Genomic DNA, 18,682 nt, shown 5'->3' on the forward strand with positions numbered 1-18,682 from the left:
GCTTTTGTTCTCACTGCAGGTTACTTGTAAATCATTGTTTCATCCTGTTTGTCCAGCTGCTTCCAATGTGTGATGGAATGTGTTTTCTCATATTCCACAGCCAGAGTGGAATTATGTGACAGGAGCGATGCCACCGAGCAAGGCATTCAACGAGATGTGCTTTCATGAAAGTGAATTTTCTGTGCACGAAGTAGCCAGTTTGTGCAGTCACATAATCAGCCTGCAAATGGAAATTTGATGGGGGAATGGTTTAAACATGTTCATTAAACTGAATCAGATGGGTTCTTTGTGTCAAAAGATGTAAATACTAATCATTAAAAGTAGGGCTTAACTAAGCAGTCAGATCGACTTTACTCTTGTTTCACTGATGAAATATGACTCCTTTGTACATCACCATTAAAAAACACTCAAAATTGCTGTTAGTTTCCATTTCCGGTCAATTTCTTTCTTTTCTCACCAACGTGAAGTTCTATACAACTATGCATTTGTTTGGGGCTGAAGGCGCACCTTGCTGCTGACCAGTGAGTGGTCAGTGTCACAGTCAGCGCTGTGATGGCTGCGTGTTACAAGAACACAGCTCAAGGAAGATCTGCGGGTAATAGCAAGGTCCATTTGGTGCCAATGTCGAGATCTAAGATGCCACCACGATACCCTATGGCAGGGATGCCAGGGTGAAACTGGACAGGGTTCCAGATTTTTTTTCAAGTGAGACCTCAGGGGGCTGGATTGTACTTCGGACTGAAAAGGCTAAACACTGACTCAACACATGGATATATGTAGGCGATTTGAAATTATTCATGAAGGCTGACACATCAAAAATAAATTGCATTGGCATCAAAATATCCTCACTATGAGGCCTACAATTACAGCCTAAAGCAGGAAACAGTTACCCTCAAAAACTTAACCATTTCCTATCCATGAAAGTAGCCTACATTTATAAATTAGAAATGCAACATAATCGACAAGGTGCCAAAAAAACACATTTCCTTTAAAGAACACAAGTGTAAACTGTTAATATTATTATATTTATTGAAGACTTGCACATGAAAACACGTCAATGCATAATTAGGACAATTAAAGGCACTATCTGTAACAATGTGGCCAAAAACGGTTACTACACTCAAAATCAGAACACTGCGGCAAGTCATATCCGCCTCCCACTCCACCCCTCCTTTCCAGAGTTGTGGTTGCCAGAGCGGTTGACATGTAACTCCGTCAGCAACAAGCGAGGAGCGTTTTATCATAAATGAGTGGCTCTAAGACACACAATTCTGTTCTCTCAGTGAAGATCAAGATGTATAATAAATTATGGTAACATTAGCTGTTGACTAAGGATGGATATATCAGATGGAATAACTTAATGCATGATATTTGACAGAACTGTCCTTCATTTTTGCCTCACCTTTTACAATGTTATATTGCAGGGCTGCCAACTTCTGACAAAACCTTAGAGTGAGTGAGACATCGTGGCAAATTACCACCACACACCCAATATATTTATTTATGGTAATATTGTATGCATGCAAGCTTATTAATGCTTTATACAATAAGGTAAATAATGTTGACACTGTCCAGAATCAATCCTACAACCTTCAAACCTATTGAACCACTCGGCTACCGCTATTATACTCGCTTTACATGTCAGAAGAAGACTATTATACGGTGGCTGACAGGGGCAAACGCACTGCAAACCCCAAAACACCAGCAAATAACAAAACACCAGCAAATAACAAAACGCCAGCAAATAACAAAACGCCAGCAAATAACAAAATGCCAGCAAATAACAAAACGCCAGCAAATAACAAAACGCCAGCAAATAACAAAACGCCAGCAAGAAACAAAACGCCAGCAAATAACAAAACAGAAGTGCTCTGGGTCTGTGGGGGCGCTGTCGTGCAGGGGTCCGTTTCACAAAGCAGGGTTAGTGAAAACTCTGAGTCTGTTAACCCTGAAATGAGGGAAACTCTGAGTTTTCCGTTTCACAAAGGGAGGTAAGTCAAACCAGAGAAAGAGGAGTCACTCTAGCCTGTTTCACAGAGAGAGGTAACTTAACCTCTCGGTCAGTTACCATGGTAACATGCTCTTTGAATCTAACCTGGTCGGGACCAGGTTTTTCTCCGCAAACCTTGAGTTTCTCTCTGTCTCCGCCCTCTTTCAGACACAAACGGTATTTGAGTTCCTCATTCATTCAGTCAGCAGAGTTTTGGCGTAGTATAGTTCTGTGTCTGTTCTGCGTCTACATTAGAAGTTATATAAGGTGGAGACTATTTTCACTACCATGTCCTTTTGACAGTGATCCTGTGGATGAAGGTGCAGCATTACTGCGCAGAGAATTAAATATTCGTCAGGAGATGATTATCAGACCAAGAACGTCGCCCTCCGCTTCCCCGTTGTCATGGTGACTCGTCGAAACGGGGCTCCATTCATGCTGTCTTTTTATACTTGTGGTGCACGCGCTTAACTCGAGGTGAAACTACTCCGAGTTGAACAAACTAACTCAAATCAGCTGTTCTGAAACCGAAAACTCAGTTTCCTATCTCAGAGTAGATCAACTCAGAGTTCAGGGTTAGACTGAGAGTTTGTTGAGCCTGCTTTGTGAAACGGACCCCTGCACATCAGCTCCCCCACAGACCCGGAGCACTTCCGTTTTGTTACTTGCTGGCGTTTTGTTATTTGCTGGTGTTTTGTTACTTGCTGGCGTTTTGTTATTTGCTGGTGTTTTGTTACTTGCTGGCGTTTTGTTATTTGCTGGCGTTTTGTTACTTGCTGGCGTTTTGTTACTTGCTGGCGTTTTGTTATTTGCTGGCGTTTTGTTATTTGCCGGCGTTTTGTTATTTGCCGGCGTTTTGTTACTTGCTGGCGTTTTGTTACTTGCTGGTGTTTTGTTATTTGCTGGCGTTTTGTTATTTGCCGGCGTTTTCTTATTTGCCGGCGTTTTGTTACTTGCTGGCGTTTTGTTATTTGCTGGTGTTTTGTTATTTGCTGGCGTTTTGTTATTTGCCGGCGTTTTCTTATTTGCTGGCGTTTTGTTACTTGCTGGCGTTTTGTTATTTGCTGGTGTTTTCTTATTTGCCGGTGTTTTCTTATTTGCTGGTGTTTTGGGGTTTGCAGTGCGTTTTCCCCTGTCGGCCGCTGTACTATTAGGTAAGATTAGAAAGAGACTAAAAGACGCATCTCTGTGTCATCTGAACTGCCGCCGCAGCCCGCGCCGAGCAGAACCGGCCGCGGTAGCTGACAGAACAGAACTGCCGGTGGTCGGTGCGGCGGGGGTTGTGGCTCCGGGCAGAACCTACCGAAGCGGGGGGTTGTGCGGTGCGTCAGTACGGCAGCCCCAAAACCGAGGGAACAGTTCAAAACACAGAACTCGACAGCTATGATGCTAACGTAGTTAGCCAAGCTGAACTTACCTGTCTAGGAGAAGAGCCCATTCTGCATCCGTTTTGAAATTCCTCTCAGGTTTAAACTCTCTCCACCGTTCAAAAGCATGTCCTGTATAGACCCTTGCTTTGCCGCAAACTTTATCTTGGCGTTTTTGACATTCATACCGAGGTCTTTTAGGTTTCCTTTTGTTTAATTTCAAACGTAGCTACGTAACTGGCAACCTATGTTTCTCAGCTGCTGTGACTCTACTGGCTGCTATGATTGGTAGACGGCGTTAGATGGCGCCTCATGCCAAAACATAATTTCAAAACATAAACAAACTTTCCGGTGCGCAAAATATTTTTTTTAATGCAGATATTTTTGTTGTACTAGTTTTGTTGGTGAGTTCAGTTTGTTATATGAACATTATTCCTGGTCCTCTGTGACATATTAGGAGGATTTTATGGCCAGTTGCTCTAAATTTATTACATAATGCGCCTTTCTAGTCTACCGTCAGCACTACCAGCGCAACTGCAGCTGAGAATTCCACTGAAAATTAAATATATACCGTTATTTATGGACTATTGAGCGCACCTGAATATAAGCCCTACACTAAAACCACTGTCGTCTTCTCAAACCCGAACGACCCCAGAACGACTCCGTCAGTCACAGTCTCTCCCTCGCTGTCGCTCTTACCGCCACCCCGAAACCCGCCGGTGATTGGTAATGCAGAGGTTGTGGAAGGAGCATAACTAGCACCCTCTGTCCATTTTCATTTAGCTGACGCCACCAAACAACACCAAAGTGCAGATTTTCTGTCTGGGTTTACTCCCTTAGCCTTTTCTTTTCCTGAAGATGTCCACAAGGCAGTGGAGTTCATTAATGGGAATTTCGCACACTGCTTGAGCGTACTTATGAAAGCCATATATCCCAGAATGCATTTCGGCGGAACACAGCAGGATAAAATACTGTATTAAGATATGACTATGAAGGTATTTATAGTTTGACAGCGGTGCTGTCGGAGGTGATCAGCTCCACCTGTGCGGACGCTCGGTGCTCACAGTGCCCGGCACAGAGCAGCGTTACCTCGGCCTGTCCTGATGAAATGATCCGCTGGTTCAGACGGCTCCATCATTACATACTTGGTGTAATAGATAGATTTGTTGTTGACATGTTGTTTTGTTTTTAATGCAAACGTTTTGACCTGACAGTGTGAACTTTTGTATAATATTAATGTTAGATTTATATTAAAGTCGCACTGTCATTGTATATGTTTTTAAATATAATGGACACTATAATCTTTAAATACATATATATACACATTTTATATAAAACTCACTTTGCATTTAAAAACTGTTACTCACGTGCTACGCTAAACATTGGTGCTATCCACCTGTACCATCAAATCCTGCCTACATTTACATGTGCTCTCTGAAAACTAACATTGCCTTTAAAAAAACGTCTTAGACCTGCTATGCTTTCAAGTCCGTGACAGTGATGCTGTTCACTCTCAACGTTCTGTTCTGGTTCACCTTCCTGCTCGCAACACACACTTTGAAGTGCTTGCGACATGGAGTACTTGAAAACCACCTTTGCATCTAAGAAAGACGACAGAGCTCATGGGCTACAACCACCCTCAACACACATGGTAGCAGTTTCCCCGACTTGCCTGCCAACAGTATTTGTGAAAATTCTAACTTAACCTGTTCATCCTAGCGTTGTGCAGAGTTAGGAACGTGGGCATGGATCTTCATATGTGGTACTTACAAGAAGGCACAAAGTCTGGGCTCAATTGTGCTGGACATGAGCTTTGATTTGTCCAGCTTTGCATTGTTGGAATCTGCACATATAACTAATTGTGTACACATCGTCCTTAAGCTGGGCATGTTTCGACTTTGGTAACTAGACCTACCTAAGAAGAGTTTGACTGTCTGCTGTCTCATTAGAAACACTTACCAGGAGCAGAGTGGCGCAGCGGAAGAGTGCTGGGCCCATAACCCAGAGGTCGATGGATCGAAACCATCCTCTGCTAAGCAAATGCCATGTCGTTTCTCTGCCTCGTCTGTGGAAAATAGATTGTCTTGTGAAGGCAGAGAAGAAACCGGGGCAGCCGTTTGACGAAACCGAAAGTCAACAGTCCATGCACACAATACAAGTGATGTTGGTTAAAACCTTACCATGCTCTACTCAGGTGGATTGAATTTCTCCATTGTCCTGTTAGCTTCTGGGCATTAAAAAGCCTCTGAGCTCTGTTTGCTTAGACAATTCTGCCTGCACCAGTCTGAAATTGGCAAACAACCAAAGCCAGTGGTTCGAAAAAGTTTCTTGTGTGTGAAAGGAATAACTGGATGTTTAAAAGAGAAGAACTCACTGGCAAACTCCTCCTCAGTACCAGGAACCACGTCGCCAAAGTTGAAAACTTTGTATACAAGAAGTTAAACATGATTCCCGTTTGCACAGAGGTGACATGAGCTTTGATTTGTCCAGCTTTGCATTGTTGGAATCTGCACATATAACTAATTGTGTACACATCGTCCTTAAGCTGGGCATGTTTCGACTTTGGTAAACTGGTCCCTGGTAGACCTACCTAAGAAGAGTTTGCCTGTCTGTTGTCTCATTAGAATCCTTTACCAGGAGCAGAGTGGCGCAGCGGAAGCGTGCTGGGCCCATAACACACACTTTGATGTGCTTGCGACATGGAGTACTTGAATACCACGTTTGCATCTAAGAAAGACGACAGAGCTGATGGGCTACAAACACCCTCAACACACATGGTAGCAGTTTCCCTGACTTGCCTGCCAACAGTATCTGTGAAAATGCTAACTTACCTTGTTCATCATATCCTTGTGAGTGTAGACTCGGGCAAGTAACAAGCTCTATGATTAATTCACTTCTCATTGTGCTTCACCAAGACTTGATGTTTGGTGGAACCTGAAAATAAAGACATAATCGGAAGATAGTTTAAATTGGTGCGCTGCTGGAGTTTTATCCCATTGTTTGCCGAAAACCGGACCAATAAAACACCTGGTTACCGTTGTCATGGCCGAGTGGTTAAGGCGATGGAGTAGAAGCTGGGGAACAATCGTCCGTGCGAGAGGGGGAAGAAGGGGGAAGAAGGGGGGAGAGAAAAAGAGAAGAAAAGGAGGAAAAAAGGGGAAAAAGAGGGAAAATCTCGTCAACATATAACGTATTTCCAGCTGTTTGGACACAATTTTGGAACTTTCTATATTTTGAAGTGTTTAAGATTTGCCGCGGTCGGGATACGAACCGTGAACTGTGGAGGGCAGTCACACCGTAACTGGGCAATTCATCAAAATGCAAATAAATCATTCAAATAACTATAATTGTGTTATTCTTTGATAAATGCAGAACGTTTTATGGTAAAAACACAATTTTCATTTGTATGTGCTGCAGATCAGATAAATCACTGTAACTCAATTTTAAATAAACAAAAAAAATAATTATATTCCATGTTACTGTTATTTCATGTTGTGATCACTGTTTGATTGATGGACAAAAGAAACAAAGACATGTATATTTTTAAAGATTTATTTAGAACAGACCACAAAAAGTGCAACAAATATAACAAAAAATAGAGTTTTCACACAACTATTTACAGTAAACATACTTAAATAAATGACATTTACAATAAAAATAAACTATTTACAATACACATAGGGAGTAATACAAGTAAAATAACACAAGTTATAACTATAAAAACAAGAATTCACAGCAAAGAAAACACACTAATACTCTATTTACAATATAACTACTCCAACTATAAAAACTACTTATCAGGATTACATTTCTTCCTCATTTCCTCTAACCACTGATCTTTGGGGACAAAATCAGCCAGAGGACAATACACTCTGCCACGGTACTGACTGTGTCCAGTGTCAGCAGTGCGGAACTGACCACACTTTTTACAGGTGTTTGCCTTCACTGTTCTCCTGTACGGCCTCTTCAAAGTAGTCCCTGTCTCCTCTGTAGACTCACTAGTTTGTGGGCTGGTGACTACTTGCATCAGACCCAGAGTTTGCCCTGCCACTGTGATCAAATGAGGGGTCAGAAACGGTCCAACTGCTGGGGGTGAGACCAGCACATGCTGCTTCACTGTCCCCTTTGGGATGATGGGGAGTGGAAACAGACATGAAGCTGTCCGTCTCTGTTGTGCCTGACCCGCTGTACTCTCTGGGAGGTGGTACTGGTGTTCCTGCTGAGCTGACATGGGCACAGCAGGGAGTACTCTAGCCTCTTGAAGAGGCTCCTCAGACACAGAGAGGGCTGGAGGCAACACGGTGGCCTGGAGCAACACAGAGAGCTCCTGCCTCTTCTGCCTGTTGTTGTGCCACTGGATGAGGGTGTTCTGGTTCACCTCTACCAGCTGCACTTCTGTTCCCTGCATCACCAGGGCGTTGCCAACAACAAGCTCCCTAATCCTGCGGTAGTCCCTGATAATTAAGGACCACCTGGATACTGACCCCTTGCCTTTCCTTACTGGGGCTCGGTGGATAGCGCAGAGTCTTATAAATATGTTTTCCACCAACCGACAGCAGTCAGGCCACTGAGCAGGTGCGCTGCTTGCTCCTAACAAGCAGCGGGTGGTGCTCTCCACGCCAGGAGTTTTTGAGGGTTTTTTTGGTGTCCTGAAACGTCCACTCAAAAGTCTCTCCTGGTGTCTTGCTGCATAAACCGCCCGCTGCTTGTCACCGTCATCCAGGGCCTGCCACAGTGCTATGATTGCACTGGCCTGCTGGTTGGTGAGACACAGAGAGGTCTGCAGCCGAAGCTCCACCAAGCACTCAGCAAGTTTGTCCACGTGCTGGTATCCAGGAACATTTTGGTCATCAACAGCCTGTGCAAATAATGGAACATTTTAAGACAATAGCAAACTTCAGTTTTTTTTAAAAGAACACATCATCCACAGGCTCTCAAAAATGTACAGTGCAGTAAGACAAAACAAAAGTGAAGGAACAGGCATCAAGGGATCATTAAGTATGTGCTTGAGACAATATGTGTGCATATGTACAAAAGAGCTAAGCTCATATCTATATACCTACATATTCTAAATTGATCACACAGACACTCACCCTGTCATCAGACTGCATATCCACTCCCGCCTCAGTAGGTGAACTGGAAGGCAGGAGGGCAGATGTGCCAGGGGCCAGGGCTGATGTGCCAGGGGCCAGTGCAGATGAGCCAGGGGCCAGGGCTGAAGTGCCAGGGGCCAGTGCAGATGAGCCAGGGGCCAGGGCTGATGTACCAGGGGCCAGGGCTGAAGTGCCAGGGGCCAGTGCAGATGAGCCAGGGGCCAGGGCTGATGTACCAGGGGCCAGGGCTGAAGTGCCAGGGGCCAGTGCAGATGAGCCAGGGGCCAGGGCAGACGTGTCAGGGGCCAGGGCTGATGTTACAGGCAGTAGGGCTGCATGAAATGGTGAGAACAACAAGTTTATTTAGGCAGAAATTGTGATTGATGTGATTTATCAAAATAACAATAATAATAATGATAATTTTACATCATGGTTTTAGTTTTCAGTGAATAAAGTTTTTGTTTTCTTCTGCCTGGGAACGTTCTCTTACATCTGGAGAACAGGATTAATAGGCCAGGCGTCTCAAATGTACTTTTAATCAAAGAATTGCAGTTTCTGCTATTTGGATATTGCACTTGGTCAATATAATCTTCAGTTATATAAATAATTGTTCAGTCATACCAGGAGCCATGCGCCATGTGCCTGCGCTCAGTGTGGATGTGCCGGGACCCGTGGCAGATGTGCTGGTTGCCTGTGTGGAGATGCTGGAGGGACCAGGAGTCTGAAGGGCCTCAAGGACAGCCATAGTGGGGTCATCTGTGAAGTCCGAGAAGCCCTCATCCGTTTCCACGTCATCCTCGTGTTGGTCTACCAGTTGAGCCGTCTCCTCTCTGTCAGGGTGCATATCCTGCAGTGCCTGTCCTGTCTGCCGGAACAGATACTGAAGCCCTATGAGCTCTCCTGTAATAATTGAGGTCGAGTGGATACATTGACAGTGTTAGCAAAAGGATTTTAAAAATTGAAAACTACTTAATTCTCAAACACTTACCAGTATAACAGGACGGTGGACAGAAATCTGGTGCCACCTTCCTGCCGAACAGCTTCTCATAGTAACTGTTCACGCAGTGAAGCAGGTCACCAGAGTAGCTGCGTAATGCTGATGGTTCAGCAGAAAGTGCAGCACTCGCACGGTCCCGATTCCACCTATGCAGTCCCTCCAGCAAGTATGCCTGAAAATTCAGGCTGTTGGGACTGGTCCCTAGAAGGACAATATACATTCTTAGATTATGAAATATTCTTGGATTACAGAGTAAATGAAACAAAATGTCTGAAAGACACACACCTTGTATGAAGCGGTTTAGGTGGAGATGGAAAGACTCTAATGATGTAGAGCCTCTGGCGCATCTGTAGGTTACCAACCTCACACCTCCCTTTGTGAGCTCCCCTGTTTTGGTGTACAGAGCGACACCTGGATGCACTTGATGTGCTTCTTCTGGACAAGCCAGATGTGCTCCACCCTCTCCCTGTCAAACAGGGGAACTCCAAGGGAGTCGTTGCCACTTGGACCACTCAGCGTCTGCAGCAGCTCCTTCAGCAGCTTAGTGGTGGTGTCCTCACCACGGGTCCTCCTGCGGCAATGGAGTGCCAGCTCATCTTTAGACAGATGTCTGCCGATGTCACTGTCATTGAGAGAGGGCAGGCCCTGAGACTGAAGCTGCTGTCTTTTTGCTTCGCACAACAAAGCTAAATCAGCTGCATCCCACTCAAATATGCACGCTGATAGGCGTGACATGAAGACTGGGTACAGCTGATGAGCAAAATGTATAGGGGGCCTCCATGAATATGACTCAGAAAAATACAGAAAAACAGTGCAGTTTCCTCTGTTGGACTTATTTTGTGAAGAAAAACATATTGTTTAACCTTTTTGGTTGAGTCCATCTTCAGAATGGTGCCATATGTGGACGTGATCCGTGACTTGATGTCCTCCAGCCTTGTTAAAATGTCCTGGCTGTAAACGGAGAGGAGCCATTTACAGCTCGGCACCACAGCTGGCTCTGGAGGCTCTGGGAAAGCCACAGGCAACAGTCCGGGCCGCTGGAGGAAGCCCACACACTCCGTCGTGTATCGAGCAACACGATGGAGCCATTCCTCTGTGTGGTTCTCCCTCAGCTGTTTCAAAACCTGTGTCGGGCTGTTCCCCAGGCCTCTCTCCCGCAGAAGTCGGATCACCCGAATGTCACACGCAAACCTTGGTCACAGACAGATGTGTCAATAAGTTTTATATTATTCTATTTGATAGAGAGAAAGGAGAATCTACTCACTTTTGTGTGAGGATGACCCGAAATTCTGATCGGTGTGCCAAGTCCAGCTGGGTAAGGACAGTCTGACTCCAGGACACGTGGTTGGCTCTACATTTGGTGCAGGCTAGAGTCTCTGTTACCATGTTGTAGATCCTGTCCACGTCCAGGACCCGCCGTGCTCTCTTGTGCAGCCCCGCACCGGTAAGTTGGTGCCTCTCACAGGCAGGGTTGGGACAGACCACCTTCACCTTCCACAACTTGTAGGGCATCCATACAAGAAGTGGGTGGGCAAAAAAGCGGTCTGGACCTGGAGCCTGGTGGTACAGATGCCCTGGCTGTGGTGGGAAGTACCAGAGCTTCAGGTTATCCTGAAGCTCTGCTTTTCCCTTGGGCCCCGACTTCAGAAGTGCCTTTAAGATCCATTTGTGGTCTTCGGGTGGCAAACCCTCTGACCACAAACGGGGAAGCAGCAGTGATGACCCCGTCCTGGGTTGAGCAGCCTTAGTGATGACAAAGCAATACATAAACACACACATATAATGCTCATAGAAGGCTGATGATGCTCTACACAGAATGATATTACTTACTGTGACAGTGGCACACACGGCTGTGGAGCTGCGGACAGGCACTGAAGTCTGAGCAGCTGTCTCAGGGTCGGAAGCCTGTCAAATCATGACATTTAGATTTCAAGTTTCATGACTGAAGGGAGTGTTTTTAATAGTCTTAACTGAATTTGAGAGTGAGTTATAGTGTTACTCACTGAGACAGCAACACTGGCTGGAGAGCTGGTGCTTCCCTCAGTGGGGTTTCTGTCTTTGGTCTGTAAATTGTAAATTGTAAATTTTTATTATGTACAGTCGAGTAGTTAGCGTGTAAATACTAACCATGCTGCTTCGTGTCCGGCGTCCTGTAAAATGACGTTAGCATCGCTCGGCGAACACCGTTCCTTCCGGCGGCTTGCCTTTCGGCGGTCCTCGGCTCCACTCGGCTGTCCAACATTTCTCCGCCCTGATTGGTCGAATGTTGGAGCGGGGCGACGGTGATTGGCAGGAGAATGTTGGAGCGGCGCTTCTGATTGGCCCTCGCAGTCCAACATTCAGCAATGTTGGACGGCCGAGTCGGCGGCTGCTAGCGCTCAAGGCTCCAGTCTCTGAGGAGGCGTGGGTTCAAATCCCACCACTGCCAACATCCATTCATTCATTGGAATGGATATGTGTCGGATACTTAATATGTTTCTTGCCACACTTTGAATGTTGAACAAAGGAGATCTGTAAAATCTCGAGGTCGTGTGCCCGAGGGATACAGTCTGCTGGATTGTGTTAAAGGTTGTGTTGTTGGTGACTTGAATGGCATTAAAAAGCCTCTGAGCTCTGTTTGCTTAGTCAATTCTGCCTGCACCAGTCTGAAATTGGCAAACAACCAAAGCCAGTGGTTCGAAAAAGTTTCTTGTGTGTGAAAGAAAGAACAAGAATAACTGGATGTTTCAAAGAGAAGAACTCGCTGGCAAACTCCTCCTCAGTACCAGGAACCACATCACCAAAGTTGAAAAATGTGCAGCTTAAGGATCATGTGTACACAACAAGTTACACATGATTCCCGTTTGCACAGAGGTGACATGAGCTTTGATTTGTCCAGCTTTGCATTGTTGGAATCTGCACATATAACTAATTGTGTACACATCGTCCTTAAGCTGGGCATGTTTCGACTTTGGTAAACTGGTCCCTGGTAGACCTACCTAAGAAGAGTTTGCCTGTCTGTTGTCTCATTAGAATCCTTTACCAGGAGCAGAGTGGCGCAGCGGAAGCGTGCTGGGCCCATAACACACACTTTGATGTGCTTGCGACATGGAGTACTTGAATACCACGTTTGCATCTAAGAAAGACGACAGAGCTGATGGGCTACAAACACCCTCAACACACATGGTAGCAGTTTCCCCGACTTGCCTGCCAACAGTATCTGTGAAAATGCTAACTTACCTTGTTCATCATATCCTTGTGAGTGTAGACTCGGGCAAGTAACAAGCTCTATGATTAATTCACTTCTCATTGTGCTTCACCAAGACTTGATGTTTGGTGGAACCTGAAAATAAAGACATAATCGGAAGATAGTTTAAATTGGTGCGCTGCTGGAGTTTTATCCCATTGTTTGCCGAAAAGCAGACCAATAAAACACCTGGTTACCGTTGTCATGGCCGAGTGGTTAAGGCGATGGAGTAGAAATCCATTGGGGTATCCCCGCGCAGGTTCAAATCCTGCTGACAACGTGCAAGCTTTTCGAGTGCTTGATACATCTGGAAACTCACTTTGCATTTAAAAACTGTTACTCACGTGCTACGTTAAACATTGGTGCTATCCACCTGTACCATCAAATCCTGCCTACATTTACATGTGCTCTCTGAAAACTAACATTGCCTTTAAAAAAACGTCTTACACCTGCTATGCTTTCAAGTCCGTGACAGTGATGCTGTTCACTCTCAACGTTCTGTTCTGGTTCACGTTTCTGGCTTGCAACACACACTTTGATGTGCTTGCAACATGGAGTACTTGAAAACCACCTTTGCATCTAAGAAAGACGACAGAGCTCATGGGCAACAACCACCCTCAACACACATGGTAGCAGTTTCCCCGACTTGCCTGCCAACAGTATTTGTGAAAATTCTAACTTAACCTGTTAATCCTAGCGTTGTGCAGAGTTAGGACCGTGGGCATGGATCTTCATATGTGGTACTTACAAGAAGGCACAAAGTCTGGGCTCAACAAATTGCGCTGGACATGAGCTTTGATTTGTCCAGCTTTGCATTGTTGGAATCTGCACATATAACTAATTGTGTACACATCGTCCTTAAGCTGGGCATGTTTCGACTTTGGTAAACTGGTCCCTGGTAGACCTACCTAAGAAGAGTTTGACTGTCTGTTGTCTCATTAGAATCACTTGGCAGGAGCAGAGTGGCGCAGCGGAAGCGTGCTGGGCCCATAACCCAGAGGTCGATGGATCGAAACCATCCTCTGCTAAGCAAATGCCATGTCGTTTCTCTGCCTAGTCTGTGGAAAATAGATTATCTTGTGAAGGCAGAGAAGAAACCGGGGGCAGCCGTTTGATGAAACCGAAAGTCAACAGTCCATGCACATGTTGGTCAAAACCTTACCATGCTCTACTCAGGTGGATTGAATTTCTCCGTTGTCCTGCTAGCTTCTGGGCAAACAGCCGAGTGAACCCCTTCTTCAGGGTAAACATTCTACTTCCTGTGCATGTCATTGGTCTGCCTTTTCAGTGAAGCATCTTACCTCACGATGTCATACTGATTTGCGGTATCTTCGATAAAGAAAACCAAAAAATCTGACTTTGCAGAAGGTAGTGTGGCCGAGGGGTCTAAGGCGCTGGATTAAGGCTCCAGTCTCTGAGGAGGCGTGGGTTCAAATCCCACCACTGCCAACATGCACGTGTCATTGGAATGGATATGTGTCGGATACTTAATATGTTTCTTGCCACACTTTGAATGTTGAACAAAGGAGATCTGTAAAATCTCGAGGTCGAGGGATACAGTCTGCTGGATTGTGTTAAAGGTTGTGTTGTTGGTGACTTGAATGGCATTAAAAAGCCTCTGAGCTCTGTTTGCTTAGTCAATTCTGCCTGCACCAGTCTGAAATTGGCAAACAACCAAAGCCAGTGGTTCGAAAAAGTTTCTTGTGTGTGAAAGAAAGAACAAGAATAACTGGATGTTTCAAAGAGAAGAACTCGCTGGCAAACTCCTCCTCAGTACCAGGAACCACATCACCAAAGTTGAAAAATGTCCAGCTTAAGGATCATGTGTACACAACAAGTTACACATGATTCCCGTTTGCACAGAGGTGACATGAGCTTTGATTTGTCCAGCTTTGCATTGTTGGAATCTGCACATATAACTAATTGTGTACACATCGTCCTTAAGCTGGGCATGTTTCGACTTTGGTAAACTGGTCCCTGGTAGACCTACCTAAGAAGAGTTTGCCTGTCTGTTGTCTCATTAGAATCCTTTACCAGGAGCAGAGTGGCGCAGCGGAAGCGTGCTGGGCCCATAACACACACTTTGATGTGCTTGCGACATGGAGTACTTGAATATCACGTTTGCATCTAAGAAAGACGACAGAGCTGATGGGCTACAAACACCCTCAACACACATGGTAGCAGTTTCCCGGACTTGCCTGCCAACAGTATCTGTGAAAATGCTAACTTACCTTGTTCATCATATCCTTGTGAGTGTAGACTCGGGCAAGTAACAAGCTCTATGATTAATTCACTTCTCATTGTGCTTCACCAAGACTTGATGTTTGGTGGAACCTGAAAATAAAGACATAATCGGAAGATAGTTTAAATTGGTGCGCTGCTGGAGTTTTATCCCATTGTTTGCCGAAAAGCAGACCAATAAAACACCTGGTTACCGTTGTCATGGCCGAGTGGTTAAGGCGATGGAGTAGAAATCCATTGGGGTATCCCCGCGCAGGTTCAAATCCTGCTGACAACGTGCAAGCTTTTCGAGTGCTTGATACATCTGGAAACTCACTTTGCATTTAAAAACTGTTACTCACGTGCTACGTTAAACATTGGTGCTATCCACCTGTACCATCAAATCCTGCCTACATTTACATGTGCTCTCTGAAAACTAACATTGCCTTTAAAAAAACGTCTTACACCTGCTATGCTTTCAAGTCCGTGACAGTGATGCTGTTCACTCTCAACGTTCTGTTCTGGTTCACGTTTCTTGCTTGCAACACACACTTTGATGTGCTTGCAACATGGAGTACTTGAAAACCACCTTTGCATCTAAGAAAGACGACAGAGCTCATGGGCAACAACCACCCTCAACACACATGGTAGCAGTTTCCCCGACTTGCCTGCCAACAGTATTTGTGAAAATTCTAACTTAACCTGTTAATCCTAGCGTTGTGCAGAGTTAGGACCGTGGGCATGGATCTTCATATGTGGTACTTACAAGAAGGCACAAAGTCTGGGCTCAACAAATTGCGCTGGACATGAGCTTTGATTTGTCCAGCTTTGCATTGTTGGAATCTGCACATATAACTAATTGTGTACACATCGTCCTTAAGCTGGGCATGTTTCGACTTTGGTAAACTGGTCCCTGGTAGACCTACCTAAGAAGAGTTTGACTGTCTGTTGTCTCATTAGAATCACTTGGCAGGAGCAGAGTGGCGCAGCGGAAGCGTGCTGGGCCCATAACCCAGAGGTCGATGGATCGAAACCATCCTCTGCTAAGCAAATGCCATGTCGTTTCTCTGCCTAGTCTGTGGAAAATAGATTATCTTGTGAAGGCAGAGAAGAAACCGGGGGCAGCCGTTTGATGAAACCGAAAGTCAACAGTCCATGCACATGTTGGTCAAAACCTTACCATGCTCTACTCAGGTGGATTGAATTTCTCCGTTGTCCTGCTAGCTTCTGGGCAAACAGCCGAGTGAACCCCTTCTTCAGGGTAAACATTCTACTTCCTGTGCATGTCATTGGTCTTCCTTTTCAGTGAAGCATCTTACCTCACGACGTCATACTGATTTGCGGTATCTTCGATAAAGAAAACCAAAAAATCTGACTTTGCAGAAGGTAGTGTGGCCGAGGGGTCTAAGGCGCTGGATTAAGGCTCCAGTCTCTGAGGAGGCGTGGGTTCAAATCCCACCACTGCCAACATCCATTCATTCATTGGAATGGATATGTGTCGGATACTTAATATGTTTCTTGCCACACTTTGAATGTTGAACAAAGGAGATCTGTAAAATCTCGAGGTCGTGTGCCCGAGGGATACAGTCTGCTGGATTGTGTTAAAGGTTGTGTTGTTGGTGACTTGAATGGCATTAAAAAGCCTCTGAGCTCTGTTTGCTTAGTCAATTCTGCCTGCACCAGTCTGAAATTGGCAAACAACCAAAGCCAGTGGTTCGAAAAAGTTTCTTGTGTGTGAAAGAAAGAACAAGAATAACTGGATGTTTCAAAGTGAAGAACTCGCTGGCAAACTCCTCCTCAGTACCAGGAACCACATCACCAAAGTTGAAAAATGTCCAGCTTAAGGATCATGTGTACACAACAAGTTACACATGATTCCCGTTTGCACAGAGGTGACATGAGCTTTGATTTGTCCAGCTTTGCATTGTTGGAATCTGCACATATAACTAATTGTGTACACATCGTCCTTAAGCTGGGCATGTTTCGACTTTGGTAAACTGGTCCCTGGTAGACCTACCTAAGAAGAGTTTGCCTGTCTGTTGTCTCATTAGAATCCTTTACCAGGAGCAGAGTGGCGCAGCGGAAGCGTGCTGGGCCCATAACACACACTTTGATGTGCTTGCGACATGGAGTACTTGAATACCACGTTTGCATCTAAGAAAGACGACAGAGCTGATGGGCTACAAACACCCTCAACACACATGGTAGCAGTTTCCCCGACTTGCCTGCCAACAGTATCTGTGAAAATGCTAACTTACCTTGTTCATCATATCCTTGTGAGTGTAGACTCGGGCAAGTAACAAGCTCTATGATTAATTCACTTCTCATTGTGCTTCACCAAGACTTGATGTTTGGTGGAACCTGAAAATAAAGACATAATCGGAAGATAGTTTAAATTGGTGCGCTGCTGGAGTTTTATCCCATTGTTTGCCGAAAAGCAGACCAATAAAACACCTGGTTACCGTTGTCATGGCCGAGTGGTTAAGGCGATGGAGTAGAAATCCATTGGGGTATCCCCGCGCAGGTTCAAATCCTGCTGACAACGTGCAAGCTTTTCGAGTGCTTGATACATCTGGAAACTCACTTTGCATTTAAAAACTGTTACTCACATGCTACGTTAAACATTGGTGCTATCCACCTGTACCATCAAATCCTGCCTACATTTACATGTGCTCTCTGAAAACTAACATTGCCTTTAAAAAAACGTCTTACACCTGCTATGCTTTCAAGTCCGTGACAGTGATGCTGTTCACTCTCAACGTTCTGTTCTGGTTCACGTTCCTGCTCGCAACACACACTTTGATGTGCTTGCAACATGGAGTACTTGAAAACCACCTTTGCATCTAAGAAAGACGACAGAGCTCATGGGCAACAACCACCCTCAACACACATGGTAGCAGTTTCCCCGACTTGCCTGCCAACAGTATTTGTGAAAATTCTAACTTAACCTGTTAATCCTAGCGTTGTGCAGAGTTAGGACCGTGGGCATGGATCTTCATATGTGGTACTTACAAGAAGGCACAAAGTCTGGGCTCAACAAATTGCGCTGGACATGAGCTTTGATTTGTCCAGCTTTGCATTGTTGGAATCTGCACATATAACTAATTGTGTACACATCGTCCTTAAGCTGGGCATGTTTCGACTTTGGTAAACTGGTCCCTGGTAGACCTACCTAAGAAGAGTTTGCCTGTCTGTTGTCTCATTAGAATCCTTTACCAGGAGCAGAGTGGCGCAGCGGAAGCGTGCTGGGCCCATAACACACACTTTGATGTGCTTGCGACATGGAGTACTTGAATACCACGTTTGCATCTAAGAAAGACGACAGAGCTGATGGGCTACAAACACCCTCAACACACATGGTAGCAGTTTCCCGGACTTGCCTGCCAACAGTATCTGTGAAAATGCTAACTTACCTTGTTCATCATATCCTTGTGAGTGTAGACTCGGGCAAGTAACAAGCTCTATGATTAATTCACTTCTCATTGTGCTTCACCAAGACTTGATGTTTGGTGGAACCTGAAAATAAAGACATAATCGGAAGATAGTTTAAATTGGTGCGCTGCTGGAGTTTTATCCCATTGTTTGCCGAAAAGCAGACCAATAAAACACCTGGTTACCGTTGTCATGGCCGAGTGGTTAAGGCGATGGAGTAGAAATCCATTGGGGTATCCCCGCGCAGGTTCAAATCCTGCTGACAACGTGCAAGCTTTTCGAGTGCTTGATACATCTGGAAACTCACTTTGCATTTAAAAACTGTTACTCACGTGCTACGTTAAACATTGGTGCTAT

The sequence above is a fragment of the Microchirus variegatus genome, assembly GCF_963457635.1.
Source record: "Microchirus variegatus genome assembly, chromosome: 19".
NCBI lineage: Eukaryota > Metazoa > Chordata > Actinopteri > Pleuronectiformes > Soleidae > Microchirus > Microchirus variegatus.